Source organism: Mchenga conophoros, linkage group LG3, assembly GCF_057382185.1.
Source record: "Mchenga conophoros isolate Kocher_MC1m ecotype Shallow Benthic linkage group LG3, M_conophoros_male_GT1.1, whole genome shotgun sequence".
NCBI classification, from domain to species: Eukaryota; Metazoa; Chordata; class Actinopteri; order Cichliformes; family Cichlidae; genus Mchenga; species Mchenga conophoros.
The window spans coordinates 9143114-9162150 of NC_140528.1; the positions used below are offsets into that span (position 1 = coordinate 9143114).

General features: G+C 42.1%; 1 protein-coding gene and 1 pseudogene across 1 annotated transcript in view; one reads left to right on the plus strand and one right to left on the minus strand.

Annotated features, from left to right (window-relative positions):
• The window catches only part of LOC146577177 (protein NLRC3-like), a 311857-nt gene that overhangs the window by 272611 nt on the left and 20209 nt on the right, over positions 1-19037 (plus strand). The gene's annotated exons all lie outside the window — the stretch shown is intronic.
• Positions 10175-12304, minus strand: LOC146577184 (uncharacterized; annotated as a pseudogene).

The following is a 19037-nucleotide window of genomic DNA, read 5'->3' on the forward strand; positions in this document are numbered from 1 at the left end:
ACATGTATGTAAGCTGTTTCTTCATTGCATGTGTGGGTGCGTCTGTATGTGGGTTAATTTAACTTTTTCTCAAATGAGGCATTTCTCTAACACACACATGTGTCTGTTCCTCACACTCCTCATACCTGTCTCTGGTTGTGTGTGGTTTTATTTGTTTCAGTCATTTACCAGGAACATCTTTTCCTTTTTTCCATGTCTTCCGCCAGAGGTTAACACTGGTGAGATTCAGGGACACAGCACCCAGAGCAGTTCAGCGAGAAAAACCTGCCTAAAACTTCATTCTCTCTTTTTCCGGGAGGGGTGGGGACAACTCTGGTGTCCAGCCGTGAATTTTTAGCCAAAGCTTGGCCTGTCTTCTGCTGCCGTACTCAGGTTTCCAGGTTAAGAAAAAACACCTGTATGAGGACACTAAACATACATTTAGTATTCGTATAAACATAACTGCCTAAATTATTGAACTCTTGAGGAGGGTTGATTTAACTCTTTACTAACTTTAAACCCCACCATAACAATTTCTCACTCACAAACTTCTATGCATCCATTTAAACATGTGAAGCCAGCACAAATTCACACTCATACCCCTACAGCAAAGCTTTAACATAACCACAATCCAACTCCTCCCTTAGGGGTTGGCTCGTTGTACTTTCCTTTCGGCAGTTAGAATCTCACAAGCTGGTCAAGCCGAACTTCCGCTAGGCTCCAGCCTGAGAGAGAGAGACCGCCCACAGACACACATACACTCACACACACACTCTCTAATCCTCCTTTCAAGCTAAAAGCTTGACAATCGTCTAATACAACAATTTTAAGCACGCAAAGCCAGCGAAAATTCACTCTCACATTCACTTCCCTAACAACTACAAAGTTTTCACATAGAAAAATAATCCAGACAATCTACCATGCACCGTTTTCCCTCCTTATACGAGAGACTCAACCAACTTTTAAAAGCTTTATTTACACAACATCAAATAAAGCACAGATCTCTGCCTTTTCCAGGTAGAGAAGGAAATACGACCCAACTAAAAATCTCCCAGCAATCACACAAAGTTCTCAAATTTTGTCAAGATATTTATCCCCGCACTCCTACCTTACGGGAGTTTTACACAAGGGATCATTACTCATGGAATTCTATTAAACCATAGTCACATTAGGAAATCACAAACACAAGACTACCAGGTTTAGTTTATTTAATATACTGAAATCTTTTAACCATACTTCTGAGACCCCCTTTCACCTAACGAAAAGAAGCTCAGAAGGACAGAAATGGAGAAATAGGGAGATGATACCAAGGGCCGCAGCTGTACACACACACACTCCGCTCGTACTCGCGCGCGTGTGCCCGCTACCGCGCAGCACCACACAACCCCTCCTTTCTCCTAAGGAGAAATACACACACACTCTCTCCTCTTCTCTAACAGCGAGAGAAGAGAAAGGCGTTTTCGTTTTTTCACACTCTGGATCCACACAGAAGAAATTCAACAACACAAGACAGTTTAAGGAGTTCTTAGCAGGAGTTTCAGATTTAACAGATTTATAGAACTTATTTACACACACAGGTAATTTATAATCTATATACACACAGGCCCGCATAGACGTCATATGCCAGAAGAGGTTACACCTAACTTTTTGACTAATTTAAAAGCACCTATAGCCCAGGCCTAGCCTTGCTGGTCAATACACGTCTCAAGTACGCCACCTTGAAAACGGTCAGATTACTAAATTCTAATAACTTTAAAACTACTTCCCCGCCAGGAAAACACGGAGCTCCACCAGCCACGTGACACATCACAGATCACGCTTTTGGCTTTACTTAAAGCTCAGTGTGCCCAACGTTAGATAGGATGCAGCCAGGTCTAACCTTCTCAATCAATCTGGCGCAGTAAAGAAAGCGATCTCCGTCGATCACTTCCGATTCTTCGGGTTGCTCGACCTCCCCCGGCAATCCAACCGAGCAAAAAGCCTAGCCACGCGTCCGCGATTAGGTGTCGCCGCCACGGCGCTGAGCAGCTGCGCCCTTAAGGGACCTGGTCCCCAGTCCTAAACAGATTTACTCAATATATTATAAGCGTCACTGTGAGGTCGCCGCCTCCAGTTCAATTATCTGACGCCCAAGACCCAGTCTCTGCTACCCAATTAAAACCAAATGCCCTACACTACCCAGGTGACTGCTGGCATCCAGCCACCCACATCGGTTTCCACACACCTTAAACCGTATTATTTGTTTCCACACACCTTAAACCGTATTATTTTAACCTTATATAACCTCTTAAACCTCTTAAAATTCGCTCCCACAATGAACAGCAATAAATTTTATCAGTCAAACGTTCCCCAAACTTTAAACACAAATTACCCCAAAAAAAATCACTATGGACAAACACCAGAAACCCAGACTGAGTGAATATTATTTAATTAAATTTAGTTTTAACTTCCAATATAGCGCCTTTGGATAAAAATCAACAGGTGGCACTCACCTTTCTTATGTCGCCTGGCGTCACTCAGATAGGCTGCTGGCCTTCGCCCCTGTTTGTCACCCACACGATAGCTGCAAGCTCCCTTCTCCCCCAACCGGAGTTTCGGCACCAAGTTGTTACGTCTGGTTCAGTTTGGGTAAGAAGGAAAAACAGCCGAGTCCGTGTAGGTGACAAAAATAGTGATTTTATTACACACTTCTAAGACAGAAGCATGGGAAGACAAGCGTACAGCCACAGATCTCCAAAGAGTGGACCGTTCCCCATCCTTATATAACCCATGATGACATCACACAGTTAGACCTTACTGGAAATGATAACAGTCTCCCCATAGTCCAAAGTTCTCCTTATACAAACATCAGATGATACTTTAGAGAAAAACAAGTGTGTGACATGTCATGTTGTGCAGTTCTGTGAGCCTGTGTGTCCAACTAGAGAATGTCCTGACATGACCTCCCTCTCCTGGTCACAGTGCTTATGCATATGCTTAGTTGTGACACTGTTACTGTTCAGTGAAAGTTGCTAAAACTAGTTGAACTTACTTCAGCAGTTTGAGAAAACAACTCCCTTTACAGGTGCTGATAAGGCCAAGGGCACAAAACAGCACAACCATTGATGCGTTAGGTTTCATAGCGAGACACGTGAAGTGTGGTAGGATCAGTTTGTAACTTCCTCCCTCTTCCTTGGAAAGCATAAAGGAGGAGGAGCACGACCTCTGTGGCAGCGCTGACATGACTGAACTGTGATGTTTGATGTGTGTTGGCGCAGTAATAAATAGCTTGATCACAGCTCTTTCTGTGTTGCAGACTTTATTTAAAAAATTCCACGAAACCTCCCCCCCCCCCCCCCACCCTCCCACTGTGAACCTGAATTGAATATTCAGAAGACATTTGTTTAAATAGTTCTACAAATCTGAGCTGTTGGTGTGTCCTTGGATTGTGTGGTAATAATATTAGAGCCTGCAATCTTTCTTACTGGATCTCTACTATGAGTCATGTTACCTGAGATTAGTTCTATGTTTACCTGTCAGCCTGGACGAATGTGCTGTGTGAAGAATGTAAATGACATCAGATCTGAACTGCTTACATCTAAGGAGCCTGTTCATATTTAATTGTAATATGAACCAATGATTTTCTGATTGATTGCTGATATATACAGTGGGGCAAAAAAGTATTTAGTCAGCCACCGATTGTCATCATTTTAGGTGGGGGAACTTGCACAGAGGTCAGTAATTTGCACCAGAGGTACACTTCAACTGTGAGAGACAGAATGTGAAAAAAAAAAAATCCATGAATTCACATGGTAGGATTTGTAAAGAATTTATTCGTAAATCAGGGTGGAAAATAAGTATTTGGTCAATAACAAAAATACAACTCAATACTTTGTAACATAACCTTTGTTGGCAATAACAGAGGTCAAACGTTTACTATAGGTCTTTACCAGGTTTGCACACACAGTAGCTGGTATTTTGGCCCATTCCTCCATGCAGATCTTCTCGAGAGCAGTGATGTTTTGGGGCTGTCGCCGAGCAACACGGACTTTCAACTCCCGCCACAGATTTTCTATGGGGTTGAGGTCTGGAGACTGGCTAGGCCACTCCAGAACTTTCAAATGCTTCTTACGGAGCCACTCCTTTGTTGCCCGGGCGGTGTGTTTTGGATCATTGTCATGTTGGAAGACCCAGCCTCGTTTCATCTTCAAAGTTCTCACTGATGGAAGGAGGTTTTGGCTCAAAATCTCACGATACATGGCCCCATTCATTCTGTCCTTAACACGGATCAGTGGTCCTGTCCCCTTGGCAGAAAAACAGCCCCATAGCATGATGTTTCCACCCCCATGCTTCACAGTAGGTATGGTGTTCTTGGGATGCAACTCAGTATTCTTCGTCCTCCAAACACGACGAGTTGAGTTTATACCAAAAAGTTCTACTTTGGTTTCATCTGACCACATGACATTCTCCCAATCCTCTGCTGTATCATCCATGTGCTCTCTGGCAAACTTCAGACGGGCCTGGACATGCACTGGCTTCAGCAGCGGAACACGTCTGGCACTGCGGGATTTGATTCCCTGCCGTTGTAGTGTGTTACTGATGGTGACCTTTGTTACTTTGGTCCCAGCTCTCTGCAGGTCATTCACCAGGTCCCCCCGTGTGGTTCTGGGATCTTTGCTCACCGTTCTCATGATCATTTTGACCCCACGGGATGAGATCTTGCGTGGAGCCCCAGATCGAGGGAGATTATCAGTGGTCTTGTATGTCTTCCATTTTCTGATGATTGCTCCCACAGTTGATTTTTTCACACCAAGCTGCTTGCCTATTGTAGATTCACTCTTCCCAGTCTGGTGCAGGTCTACAATACTTTTCCTGGTGTCCTTCGAGAGCTCTTTGGTCTTGGCCATGGCGGAGTTTGGAGTCTGACTGTTTGAGGCTGTGGACAGGTGTCTTTTATACAGATGATGAGTTCAAACAGGTGCCATTCATACAGGTAACGAGTGGGGGACAGAAAAGCTTCTTACAGAAGACGTTACAGGTCTGTGAGAGCCAGAGATTTTCCATGTTTGAGGTGACCAAATACTTATTTTCCACCCTGATTTACGGATAAATTCTTTACAAATCCTACCATGTGGATTCATGGATTTTTTTTCACATTCTGTCTCTCACAGTTGAAGTGTACCTCTGGTGCAAATTACTGACCTCTGTCATCATTTTAAGTGGGGGAACTTGCACAATCGGTGGCTGACTAAATACTTTTTTGCCCCACTGTATATATATATATATATATATATATATATATATATATATTTTTTTTTTTTTTTTTTTTTTTTTTTTTTACATACATAGTTTTTTGTTGCCTTATGGTTCCAAGCGCTGTCACCAATCTTTGCATTTTGTTATTATCTCATGACACTTGTTTAATCAGCTACCATCTCTCCTGTGGACTTTTTAATGTCTACAGTCTCAGACCAACACAGCCCTGCCCTTCCCATATTAGATTCTTGATGAATGTGTGTTGTTGTTATTCAGCCTGGTTCAATGTGCCCCTTTTTAACTTTGAGCACCGGCCCCTTTAAACCTCTCTGCACAGCCCTGCACTGAACTCACTATCTTCTCCCTCTAACAGCCTCCACATGTTCTCACTGTAATTTCCCCTCATGAATGAATTTATGCTGCACTAATGTGAATGTTTGCAGGGAAATCAAACGCATTTCACACGCAGTACTCGAGCTGACTTACCTTTGTTTGAATGACGACTTGTACGCGCTGACTCCACAGATAAGGTACGAAAATATATCAGGCTACGTCTTCAGGGTTTCTACTCCACGGCCGTATTTCATACGGGTCCACATTTCCACTGCACGCTATTTTCTGCAAGTACCGCCGCTTCGCCTCTGGACGCAATCGGTCTCTATACAGTCCGTTCTCTTTTGAGCTGCTTTTAAGCATCTTGTAATCGTCGTTCCAACACAGTGTGTTTGTTTTGATTCGTAGACCTCGAAAATGGTGCCGCGCTCCCACAATGCATTGCGGCGTGAGGTCAACTCCAAAGCCCTATAGAACATGTTCTTTTTCATTGTCAAAATTATCAGGAATAAAGAAGAAAACTGATTCAAAACCTGTGGAACCTGCCAAAAAACAAGTTTTACTGCAAAGGATTTCTAGATGTGAAGGTTTTGTGGCTTTTTTCAGTTTCTAAAACAAACTCATTTGTACAGAAGGATATGAGGATGTATATGTCCGGTGGTGGGTTTTTTCTTCTTGATTTAATGTATTCATTTATCTCTTCACTTAATCTTTCTTTATGTTTTTTTTTTTTTGATTTGGCATGAGCGATTTCCGGTCCTCACTCCAAGCCAGTTGGTGGCAGTAATGCACCACATGTTCTATCACAGCTGCGTCCGAGAGGACAGGAAACGTCTGTATGCGTCTGCAAACCAGGTAACTACACTCAACTGAACCTCTCTGCTAGTCGTTATTAGTTGGGGGGTTTTTGTGTCACTTTCTCTCGGCTTGATAAAGGGCTGTATAGAAATCTCTGGTACGTAACACGTAACGTCATTTTTAGGGAGCGTCGCAGAGAAGTGAGGCTGTTTCTTTGTTTTTGTCGAGTTTTGATTGAAGACATGTTTCCAGTCCGTTTTTTACTCGTTTGTTTTTTCATTAATAACTTTACATTATCACAGAGAACAAGAAGGCGCTTTGTTTGTCACATTCACCTTATGTCTGTGAAGGTTCTCAGTCATCCAGGTCATCGTAGTCAAAGGAGCTTGCAAAGAAAAGCGTCTGGACTTCTTTAAGTTGCTTGAAGACGTTTCACCTCTCATCCGAGAAGCTTCTTCAGTTCTAAGGTCAAATGGTGGAGAGTCCCAGATATAAACCTAGTGGGAGTGACCCCCCACAGAGGGACAAAAGGACCCCCTGATGATCCTCTAATCGCCTGAGCCAAGGTGGGAAACTGGGTGTGGGTCCCAATCAGCCAGAGTTTCGGGTGAGTTCATTGTGAAACCTGGCCCCACCTTATCATGCGAATTCCTGAGGTCAGATGGCCCAGGATGTGAGTGGGCGTTAAGGCGTCTGGGAAGGATCTCAAAACTGGATTATAGATGGCAGAGAGTTGGTGTCGTAAACCCCGCCTCTGTTCAAAGATGGTCGCTCACAGTGGACATAGATGGCTTCTTTCACTCCTCTTTCAAACCATCTGTCCTCTCTGTCCAAAATGTGAACATTGGCATCCTCGAAAGAGTGACCTTTATCCTTAAGATGCAGATGGACTGCTGAGTCTTGTCCTGTGGAGGTGGCTCTTCTATGTTGTGCCATGCGCTTGTGAAGTGGCAGCCACTTGGCAGCCACAGTGATAAATGGCTGAGATGGCTGCAGCTGTACGTGTGAGGTACCTACATATTTCAAGATGAATTTGCAGAGATGTCATGTTTGGTGCTTACAGACATCACACTGCATTTTGTGATTTCGTAGCTATTGTGATATTTTGGAGCTTCCCATGATCACCGTGACAGTCATTCATTTTAACATAACCTTTCTATTCCTTTCAGGGATCCTCATTTTTTTGGTGAGGAAGATCAGCAGCTGTGTCGACAGGCAACAGGTAACGGCATGCTTTTCTGTTAGTACTGTAGACCTTGGTCTGGTGCTCTTTTTTTAGTTTAACACAGTATTTTCATTTGCCGAAGTGTAAAAAGCTTGTTCCAGGAGAAACAAACTTTAGTGAGTTCTGCAAAATGATTCCCACCATTGCACACTCTGTCAGCCTCCAGTGTGCCCTTTTTTTTGTCCTTTAACTGAAGAAAGTCGGTAGTCAGAACATATGAGATAAGTGAGATCCTCATTTTGCCTGCTTATTTCAAGATACAACATTTTCACAAACTGCTGTAGGATAACCTTGCTATTTGTCTTTTCCAATACTTCTACATTCATCCATATTTCCTTGTCTGCTTCTTTCCAGGTGAAAAGTACCTGAAATGGGTGAAAGATTTTGTTTCCAAAAACAAAAGCATGTGCGTTCACCTGAAGAAGCCAAGTGGTGCTGACCTGTGGATAGAAGAGCTTGAGAACACCAAATACAACGGGGATGATGATGAAGTTAACGCCTGGGGAAAATTCTACCTTCCCGAGATTGTAAAAATGCAGGTTATTGGTGTGGTAAAGGGCACCTCATGTCCATGTGACGAGCTTGTGCTGATGACGCGTGAGGACAAAAAGCTGTACGGCTATGACGGAGAGGAGCTGCATCTGGTGGCTTCCAGTTTCCTGGAACTATGTGACAAAACGATAGAGTATCCAGCATCCAAGCGCTACTACAATGGAGAGGCCTTCAAAGATATGGTGAGAAGTTAGACTGCTAAGAATAAGACTGGGGATGCCTAGTGTTAGAGATCAATCACCTGAGCTTTTCTTTGTATTGTTGTGTGTTCTGTTTAGACTGAGGAGGACTGGAAAAAAGTTAAGATGAGTGATGTGGGGAGGAAACTGCAGGAAGAACATAAAAAGCTGGTAAATGAAACCCAGTCAGCGTTCGTAAGCCTAATATCATAGGTGGGTATTGGAGCTGAGTATCATCACTGATTTCTAGAACCTGTTCAATTCCAATTCACAAGGTCCCAATTAGATTCCATTTAATTCTTACTCAGAGAGTCAGAAACATTATAATTCTGATCATTTATCAGTACTGACACTTGTGAAACTTCATCAGAGGTGTGAGCATCACAGCAGATGCTTTTGTGTCAAAGTAACTGAGGATAAAACACAAAACCATGAAGCAGATTTTCCTGGCCTAGCTTTTTACAGTAGATAACCTTAAAAATATTATTCTGCAGTAGAACAAAAGCAGACGAGAACCACGACTCAACAAATGTACATTGGCTGATGCTGCTGAAGTGATTCAGAGGTTTTAATAAGAGGTTTTAATAGAGACACAGCAGAGCATTTTGCAGTTTCACTTAATTTGAAAATAAATAAAATTTGGTATTGAACAGCAGAAATGAGGCTGTCTTGTCGGAAGTCATTAAAAAAAAATGGCTGTAAGCAACGGTAGACTGCTTCATAACAAGCAAGCGAATAATGCCAAAAACAGAGATTTGAGATGGGAAACGGTGTTCTTAAAGTACACTGAGAGAGGCAGAGAGCTGTGCTGTGTTGTTTTTCTGTGTGTGTTTTAATGGTGGTGGAAGCAAACCAGCAAAAGTAAGAGGGAATTCATGACAATGTTTATGTCAAGCGAAATGTGTCTTCTTTTGCTGCTGGTTTGGTTAGAGAGAGACAAAACGTGCAGCTTCAGGATCTGAGCAGCTTTCAGCACCAACGGCATCACAGCTCAGACTTGGATTCAGGATTAAGCCCTTTATGTTTGACTGTAGTGATTGTAGCTCTGTCCTTGTTATTAATCGCTTTAGTCAAACACAGCTATTGTTTGCTGGGATGTGTATATACTTGACAGTTTGTATCTCAGAGTTATCAAAGACACTGTGGATAATCATCAAGAGATTGTTGTTCTCTTAATAATGACCTATTTGATTGTTTGTTTTTTCTTCTTCTTACAGATTCTGGTATTTGGCCAAAAGAGAGCTTCACAATTCTTGGCTTCACCTGTGGTAGAAAAATGACTGAAGTTATGCAACACTCTCTAAACTTAAAGCTATGCAACGCTTTAACATGAATGGCGAAGGAGTGCATCTCTTTCACTGTCTCTTCCTGTCCTCTTCTCAGTCTTTGTTGTGGCACCTCTGCTATGTGTTATAGAAAGCACTTGGAATCATGTTCAATACAAAAACACCAAACTCGTGGGATTGCCCTAGCAAGCAGTTGGTAAAAACTAATTAAAACTGATATATATCAGCTTCACTTTCTAGCTGCAAAAGCACGTTTCTGCAAAAGCATGCAGTTTCCTGTCAGCACTTTTTGGCACAGAGTGTACTCAGAGTTAGGCCTTTCTTATATAAAGCAATATAATCAGCATATAAACATTTAAGATGATAAATTTAAAGCTCAACAGTAACTGCTATAAATATTATAACTACACATGTAGTGCTTTTGCTTAAGTAAATTATAGTTGGGATCATAATAAGAAAACATGTGTTTTTATTTTCTGTGTACCCTGGGTACAGACCAGTATAAATATGGGATTCTTCCCAATAAATGCTGTCTGATAATGCTTCATATTGCATTAAACACTAGATATGTAAGCAAACAAACAAAAACCCATAGAAGCCAGTTTTAATTATTAAATGTGACAATTACATGGAGATGGAAAGTAAACATGCTTATACACGTCTCTGTGATTACAGAAAATCCACACAGATGCTGTCAGAGCAGAGAATCTTTGATTTATCAGAATGATGAATGCAAATGATTTCATGAAATCTCACTCTTGTTCTGGGTTGTAAAATTCACCTGTCCAGTTAAACCGAATCCTTTGCAACACGGTTCTAAGAACCCTACCAACCTCATCCTCAGCTCTCTGCCTGTTGTCCTTTTCAGCTGAGTATTCATCCACATGTGTTTCAACTTCTCTCTCATTTTCAAGCAAATTGCTCAGGCTCTCAGCTTCAGCACAGTTACCATATGGCCACTCTCTGAGGTCTTCTGTGTTCAAGCCAAACAAATTCTTACATGATCTGCAAGGCTTCATTCTGGCACCATCACGGAGACAAAAAGCCTCACACCTGATATTTCCAGGTACTTCAATTGTTCCATCAAAGTAATCTTTCTGGACTGTGTTTGGATAATAGGTCATCACCGCACCAGATACATATTTATGCCATTTGCTAAGACAGGAGGCAGCAATCATAATTTTCCCAGCGTTAGGACCTTTGGTGGACATGGAGACTCCGCAGTACCTTTCTGATTTGTTGGTTTGGGATTTTTGAGAAATGCAGATGGTGGACGAGACGAAAGCTGTTTTTTTTATTATTCTCTTCTAAGTCCAAGTCTGTGAGGAGATCTTGCAGACTCTGCTTTATTTGCTCTTCATTCTCTGAGTTATTTTGCAGGACGATCTGAAAACAGTTACAGATCTGGTCAAAGTGTTGCACCTGATTATATAGTTGTTTTTCATAGAAAGTTGATCAACATGTTTGTTTCGCTGCTTGACTTGTTTAACTATGCAGGACCATTGGATGCTTTTGGTTTAGACATTTTAAGATAGGGGGTGAAACAAGTCACAAAAATCTATTTAATTTTAAATCAATAAGCAAAAATCCATCTTTGTTCTCACTAATTTATAATTAAATTTGCTAATTGACCTTTTTTTTTCTATTTTGCTATGCCGGGCTGTCAAAACACGCTGAATTTAGAGTCTTTGAGCTTAACAGATCCAGCAGCTACACAGTGACAGCATCATATACGCCTTGAAGACTGTAAGCATCTCCAATAATGAGTCTGTTAGACATTATTTAGAACTAACAAATTCTGAAGCAAGTCTCCAGCTCTCCTGCAGTCTCTGTGTTTGGTGGAGAAGTATAGCTAGAAGCATATGTTGAAGTATAAGGTACAGTATGGATTTTCTTTGGATTTCTCAGTAAAAAAGCACTTTGCATTATACTTTCCTAAAAACTGGAAGTTTGTCAGATTGACTGAAAATGTGAGAAGAGTTATCTTACCATGTCGAGCACACAGGAGAAGGGACTTCGCCTGGGAAGCTGAGTCGAATACAACTTAAAAGGCCTGGGATATCTTCTCATTAAAGAACCCAAAACAAAAGGATTAGGGAAGATTTCTTCTGGAGAAAAGGGGATGTTGTTGATTTTGCCCAGAAACAACATGCTGTGAAGGATCTGTTGAGTGAAAACATATTTGCTTATTGTTAGTAGTGATAAACAGGACTGTCTTAAAAGTGTCAAAGGTAACACACCTCATCCACCAAGTGTTGACTTCCCGGAGTCATGTAAGAGCCCCGAACCATCCTCTTGGTAATCTTGTAGGCATTAGTTTTGAACCTCCTTTGAGAAATTGTTGTCTTCTAAAATGATAATGATCGAGCAGTTAGGGATTTAAAAACACAGGAGATCTGATAACTTTGGCTACAGCAGAGTCTGCAGACATACCTATTTTGCTCTTGGTCGGCCTATTTTAAACATGAGAGAAAACATAGTTAGTGAAATGTTGATAACATACAATGACTATCATTGGTGGCTGAAAAGATGCCAGGTAACAAGTGAAAAGCTGCTACTTACCATCGCCACAGTCTAAGAATGAAACAGGAAACACTGAGCGAGTTGCCTCCATCTTAAAGCTGTTGATCATGTGATTTAAAGGAAAGCCACACCCAGCTCTTTCCTGGAATTTTACTCGACTGTAGAAAACTGCTCCATTTGCCCCGCCCACCCATGATCTTTAATATCTGCCAAAAACAACCTTTTGGTTGTCAGTAACCAGCCGATCGTTTTCGCGATTAAAAAATGGCTGTGCGGCGGCGTTCCCACCGCGAGCAGAACTCCGGCTCAAAAACCGCTGTTTTTGAACACTTTTATTTACTTAAGCACTTTAATGGGCTTACTTTGAAACAAAGTGCGATTGAATGATTATTGTTATGTGTTGCCTTGAATTCGGCTATGCTGTCTGTTAGACAGCTGTTTTTCTTTATTGTTGTTTTTGTATTGTTTGTAGCGAACGCTACTGGAATGTATAGATTAAGCTACGTAGCCAAGATAATTAATAATTTAACTGTTGTACATTGGTTGATGATGATTTGCATTGTTACATAGGCTTGCAGAAAAATATTTGTTTACCGGTAAACTGAATCGAACTTGATGTGCTAATGGACGTTTTTCTGACCTACAGGTCAGGTTTTGTTCCCTCCCTTTGAATTAATCTTCTTCATATTGAAGTGGCGAGCCGGTAGGACCATTCTTTGTTTCCCCTCTTTCCCCCACTTAGCCGTCTTTGGATTACGGACATATTTCCCCATTTGTATGAAGCTGGACTCTAAGGAGGAATACCTTAAAAGTGAACTTTAAAAAGAAGAGGACCAAAAAGGACTTTTGCACAGAAAGATCACAGCATTGATTTATTATTTAATTGTGGGCATTTATGTTGTGTGTTGTGTTAATTATTTTGTTCCATTTCCCCTTTCCTCCATTTATTCAATATATTTTTGGTACAAGATATTGCAGTCTTTGGTCTCATCATTCACACCATCTAGGCTCCATAAAGAACTATTTCTTCTGCGCGTCAGTCAGTAAACTCATCCATTGAAATAAACTAGTCCTTAAATAACTTTGAGTTACACAGTGGCAAATGTAATAGAGAAAGACACAGGGCCACCTGAAATCTGTCGTCCTATCTGATTCAAAACCAACATGTAGGAGAATCTGGAATCTTTGATTTTGAGTTAAAAATAAAATATGGGTAAAATGCAGAAATGTTTTTACTAACATGTACTAACAGAGACTTGGAGGAGAAAGACCTAATGTTTAATAATCCACATTTCACTGTTTTACTCTTTGGTTCAGATGTGGATACTGTATTGTTCTTTCTTTGTGACTGTTTATGTTTAAGTTGTTTGTTGCTGGTTTTTAGTTTGTTTTTTGTCTGTTTGGGAGCTGACACAGTCTCTATGGAGATGGGTTTTTGGGGGGTAGCAGGAGGAGAGAAGCTGCAGAGAGGCGTGTAAGACTGCAACTCTGCTTCCTGGTCCCAACTCTGGATAGTCATATTTTGGGGGGTTTAATAAACTACTACTGCATGATGTAAAGCTGAAGTATTACACAGCTTTATGAACCTCCTGTTATCCTGGTAGACGAGTACAGCAATAAATCTTTTACTTGAACATCTTCTGGCTCCAATAAGCTTTGAAATGTGACCATGAAGTTAGAGACACACTGACTGAAACCCACAGCTGTGACTGTGGATCACATCCACACACAGTGTAGCTGCTGTCTCTGTGTGAGGTCTGTGTATATATGTACATATTTATGCTTATATTCATATTCTCTTATTCCCCTTTATTTGATATCCTAATTCTGTGCTGTGTAAAAGTTTGTCGGTGTTCTGCTGCTACAAACTGGATTTCCTGGAGGATAAACATGAGGGATTCATAAAGTTCTATCTCTCTGTTAAAATCCCCCAAAATCAATGAAATGTGAATTTCAGGCAGACGTGTTTTTAAAAGAGTCTCTTTAATGGAAAAATGTGTTTTTAAAACCAGCCAATAGGAGCGTCTGTGGATATCAGCTGAGGCTGAACGCAGGAACACCATCACATATAAATACACAGAATTAAATCACTAGATAAAAGACGTCATTAAATAAGGATCGAATCAACATGTCAGAGGTCAAAGGTCAGTCAGAAGAGGTGTGGTTAAACACTGGCAGTGCAGTGACCTAATGCAGTTTGGTTACCGTCACGGGAAAAGCCCCGCCCCCTCTGAGCCTCCGCTGTGTCCTCAGCACATCCAGGAGCAGCAGGTCAGAGGGGGCGGGGCCATGTCAGGACTTATTTTAAGTAAAATTTAAAGTGGAGCGACGGCAGGAGTCACACAGCAGTAACCAGCTCTGTCTGCCAGGGTCAAAGGTCAAACAAGTCCTGAAGCTGACCCACACACAGACTTACACTGATCCACAGAGAGTGATGAATCCACACATCACTCGGCTGGAGGAAGCTGGGTTTTGTTAGATTATAATATTATTTTATGCCATGTTATACCCCTAATTAAAGATTGTGAATTATTATGTAGTTTTAGTTTGCATTATTCTCCTGAATTAGAAGAAGCTGATAACTATTGCATTAGTTAAACTGATGTGCATTATATTAAACTGCTGATTTATTGTGAATGAATGATATTGTTTATGATGCATTATACTGCTGAGTTATAAGAAATACTGTTTGCAGAAAGTCATCGCCTTATTTGTCTGATTAGAAGAGAACATGCTGGAGTTTTCTGCCCCATCTCAGCAGGAGCAGATAAACAGGGAGCCAAGGTCGTAGCTTAGGCGCTGTGTGAGAGAAAGCATGTGAATGTTTAGGCTTTTATGATAAGGTGGAGGCACCAGAGGCTATAAGAGTTTGATCAATGCTCCACCATTTTGAGATCAGAGGCTGTCTGCATCAGTGTCCATCTCCCACGTGTGTGATCATTAAAATCATCGTTTGACTCAACCGGACCAGTGTTGTTATTGTGGTTTTTCTCTTGTCTCCATCCCCAATATTTTGAACTCGTAACATTTTCCACACCGTCCAATCAGAAACCAGTGTTGACGCTGAGACCCGTCTCTGTAACAGGAAGTCCATGAACAGGCAGACCCTCTGCAGCAGGCTGACCTGTGACCTCTGAGACAGAGGGAGGAGTTTGTGTCAGCTGGGGGCGCTGCAGCATCGCCTGAGAGCTTTAAGAACAACAGCAATAAACAGGAAGTGAAAGTCACACTTCTGTTGGTGTGCGTTATCAGCAGACCCCACCCTCTGCAGGAAGCTGAGATAAGAAGCAGCCAATCACAGAGCAGAGAGCATGTGACTTCCTGTTCCTGCTGTTACTGTGACAACAGCTCCTGGGACAGAGAGCAGCTTTCTAAAGGGGAAAGATGCTGCTGTCACCCCCGGGTGTCATGTGACCCGCCTGATGTACCGATTTAAGACTGTAAGAACAATAATAACAACATGTTTTAGTCAGGTGATCCATGCAGAGCAGATCCATGTGACCAAACACAGCTGGATCACATGTTTCCTCTCCTGGAAACAGAAAGCCTTCATGTATAAAGGCTCATGTACCCACTGAGCCCTGCTCTCAGATCTGTGAGGCTTTAACAAACAACAGTTTAAAGTCATGTTTAGCATCTTCTGTCAGTGTGGAAGGTCACACACTTTCCTGAGTGTTGAACCCTGAACTACTAGCTGTTCATGTCAGCCTGGACATAAATACAGACCTGCCTGCTGTCATAGACCCCAGCACTCACATGTTACTTATAAGTGACTCATATGTATGCATGTATATATTGTGTATGTTGTGCTATTTCTTACTTAGTGTGTTGTGTCTTTGTTCCTGTTTGTGCTGCAGCACTGTAACCTAAATAATTTCCCCTGGGATCAAAAAAGTATTCTGATTGTGAGTAAATGAAAGCAGTCAGAGCAGAGGACGGTGATGTAAGGAATGGGATTTTAATCAGCCAGTCTCCTTTAACTCTCAGCATCACAAAGTAATGTGGTAACATCTGGACTGATGTGTTTACTGTCAGCTAGTTTAAATGCTGTAGGCTGCAGCCGTTGCTCTAACACTATAACTGTAACAGGGCTCAGTGCTGCTTCTAACAGTCTGAGCTGCTTCAGGCTTTATTTGTGAGGAGCACAGCAGCTTACAAACACGTGGCTGGGCCTGGACCCAAAGGAGTGTTTGTTAAAGCCTGCAGTGAATCCAGCAGCAGAATGATGGAAATGCAACACAGCAATGATGAAGAGGAGCAGCATTAAAGCCAAAGTCCAGTTCATACAGTTAGGTCCATAAATCAAATAAGGGAAAATAAAATGTTGTTGGATGCACCTGTCTGCTCCCTTAATGCTCTCTGGTCGCTATGGTAACGCGTAAACATTTCTTTCAAAATAAGACACACGACTACAACACGGGAAAAGACCCAGGGAAACGAAGTTAACGATAAAAACCCTGAAAACCATTGTTGGATTTATATTTTATCATTGTCATTGTTATTGGGGAATATCTAACCATATATGCTTAGAGGTGTAGAACCAATTGTGTAATGATAGTAGTCTTTAAAGACTTTGTGTGACTCCAGAGTGTTCTGGCATTCACACCCACGTCCTGGGATCATGGGAGAGGTGCTACCTTCTTATTGTTTTGTGGTAGGATGTCTGTTTTAGTCTAAGTGCCTTTTGTTTAGATGAACTGCTGGACTTCCAGACCAGCAGCTTTAGGGAAGTCGTTTATGGGGTCACACTCTGACTCCACACACAGACACACACACACACACACACACACACACACACACACACACACACACACACACACACACACACACACACACACACACACACCTACATAACATACAGACTGGTACCTTTGTTCACGTGTATGTTAATGAACCTATGTATATTCATGTAACCTCAATAAAAGAACAGTGTTACGAGGGAACGGACGAGAGCGACTGTGGTCAAGCGAAGGAACGGCATTGGTCCAGGTCTCTCCCGTGCACGAGAAACATAAAGAACTACTCGTGTCTTGCTTTGCTGTGTAGCTGGATTGAACGATCCAGCGAACAGGTTTATGCTACAAACCTATCAACCATCAATTTCACACCGAGCCTCGACTCTCACGGCCCGGTACCAAACGACTCACGGACCGGTCCGTGACCCGGGGGTTGGGAACCGCTGAGTTAACGCATGAGTAGTTCAGGGCTGCACGTCATTTTCATTGTTAATATCTTTGTGAAAAGCACATTGATGTGAAAATCTTCATGAGAGTCAGAGGCCCTACAACACGATTAAAGATTCATTCAAAAGAAAATCACAAGTTATTATCATCTTCAGAACATTTCATTAAACATTAGAGACAGACTGCTGAGTACATCTCATCTCTATCCAAACAACCTACAGTCCACAAACACATCATGAACCAGTGCTCTGGGCTGTGGTCTGTCCCCAGTTACATGGATCAGCTGGTTCCCTGGAGGTGACTGCTGCTGTGGTTTGGAGCGGATGAATAAACCTGAACTGAATCAGGTGTCCAGTTACTTTTGGTCCCTTTAAACCAGGCTGTCACATGTTCAGCATGTGAAACTCCTCCTCCTCCGTGAAAACGGGTGTGGGTCACAATCAGCCAAGGTTTTGGGTGAACCCATTGTGAGATCTAGCCCCACGCTATCATGTGATTTCCTGTGATCAAATGTCCCAGGATGTGAGTGGGCGTTAAGACGTCCATGTCCCTCTTCAAGCAACTTAAAGAAGTCCAGACGCTTTTCTTTCCAAGCTCCTTCAACAACATCATTCATAGAACAGCTTCCAGCTTCTTTTGCTCGGCTACAGTTTGGATGGATTTGCATTTAAAGATGCAACAAGACTAAAATGGTTAGGGTCAGGAGGTCAAAGGTCAGAGCTCCTGTGGGTCTGAGGGCGGCCTCACGCTGGAGAAGGATGAAGGAGTCTGACCTGAGCCAGTGTTTGACATGAACACATCAGCACTGCTGTCAGTGAGCCTAACGACAGCCGTTAGCATCATTTCAGTGTTTCAGTCATAAAAACACTTCCTGTCTCTGTGGTGGTTACAGTGACATCATGCAGTTTGTGCTTTGACCTCCAGAGGGCGACAAATCAGCACAGACAGAGAGCTCCATTCAAACTTTGCTGCCATCAGGAATAATTCTTCAAATATAATCATCAGTGTTTGAGCAGTTATGATATCAGGGACAATCTAGACATGTGTGACAATACTGAACATGTCACATGACACACCTCAAACATCATGTGATCCACTCTCAGTCTGCACTTTCATTCATGACTTCAACAGGTTGAAATGAGCTTTGAAGAAACATCAGTTCAGTGCTGAAACATTTAAACGCTGCAGGAAGAACAACAACAAAGTGATGACGGATGTTTGTGCTTCAAACAGGAAAACCAGCAGAAATAAATCACAGCCTGCCAGAGGTTTGGAGTTTCCGAGGTGCACCTGAACGCAGCACAGTGTTCCAATGCTCCTGATTGTCCTCAAACGTCTCTTTGGGTGTTTCCTTCCTGCTCAAAGTTTACTTTCACTTCCTGAACTTCGTGGAGTGGAGCTTGTTGTTGGTGTGTGAAGAAACTGTAAGTTTGCTTTGTTTCCTCCTTTAACAGTTTGTCTTTAGGAACTTTACTGTTTGTTCAGCTCGTGTTTGATTTCTTCACACAACAAACTGAAGGGAATCTCTGTCCATAGATAGAGCTTTTCCTCCTAAGGCATGGGCACCAATAAGCAGAGTTCATCCTTTAACATATAACAAAATTAAAATATTCTCATGCATGATCAACGGGCAATCACGGTACCGGCCAGAGTACCGGGAGTAGCCTGGGAGAACAAGAAGACGCAGAGACTGTTCTAGGTGTCATTCCAAACTGACTCAAAGTTTATTATTTTTGTGTAACAG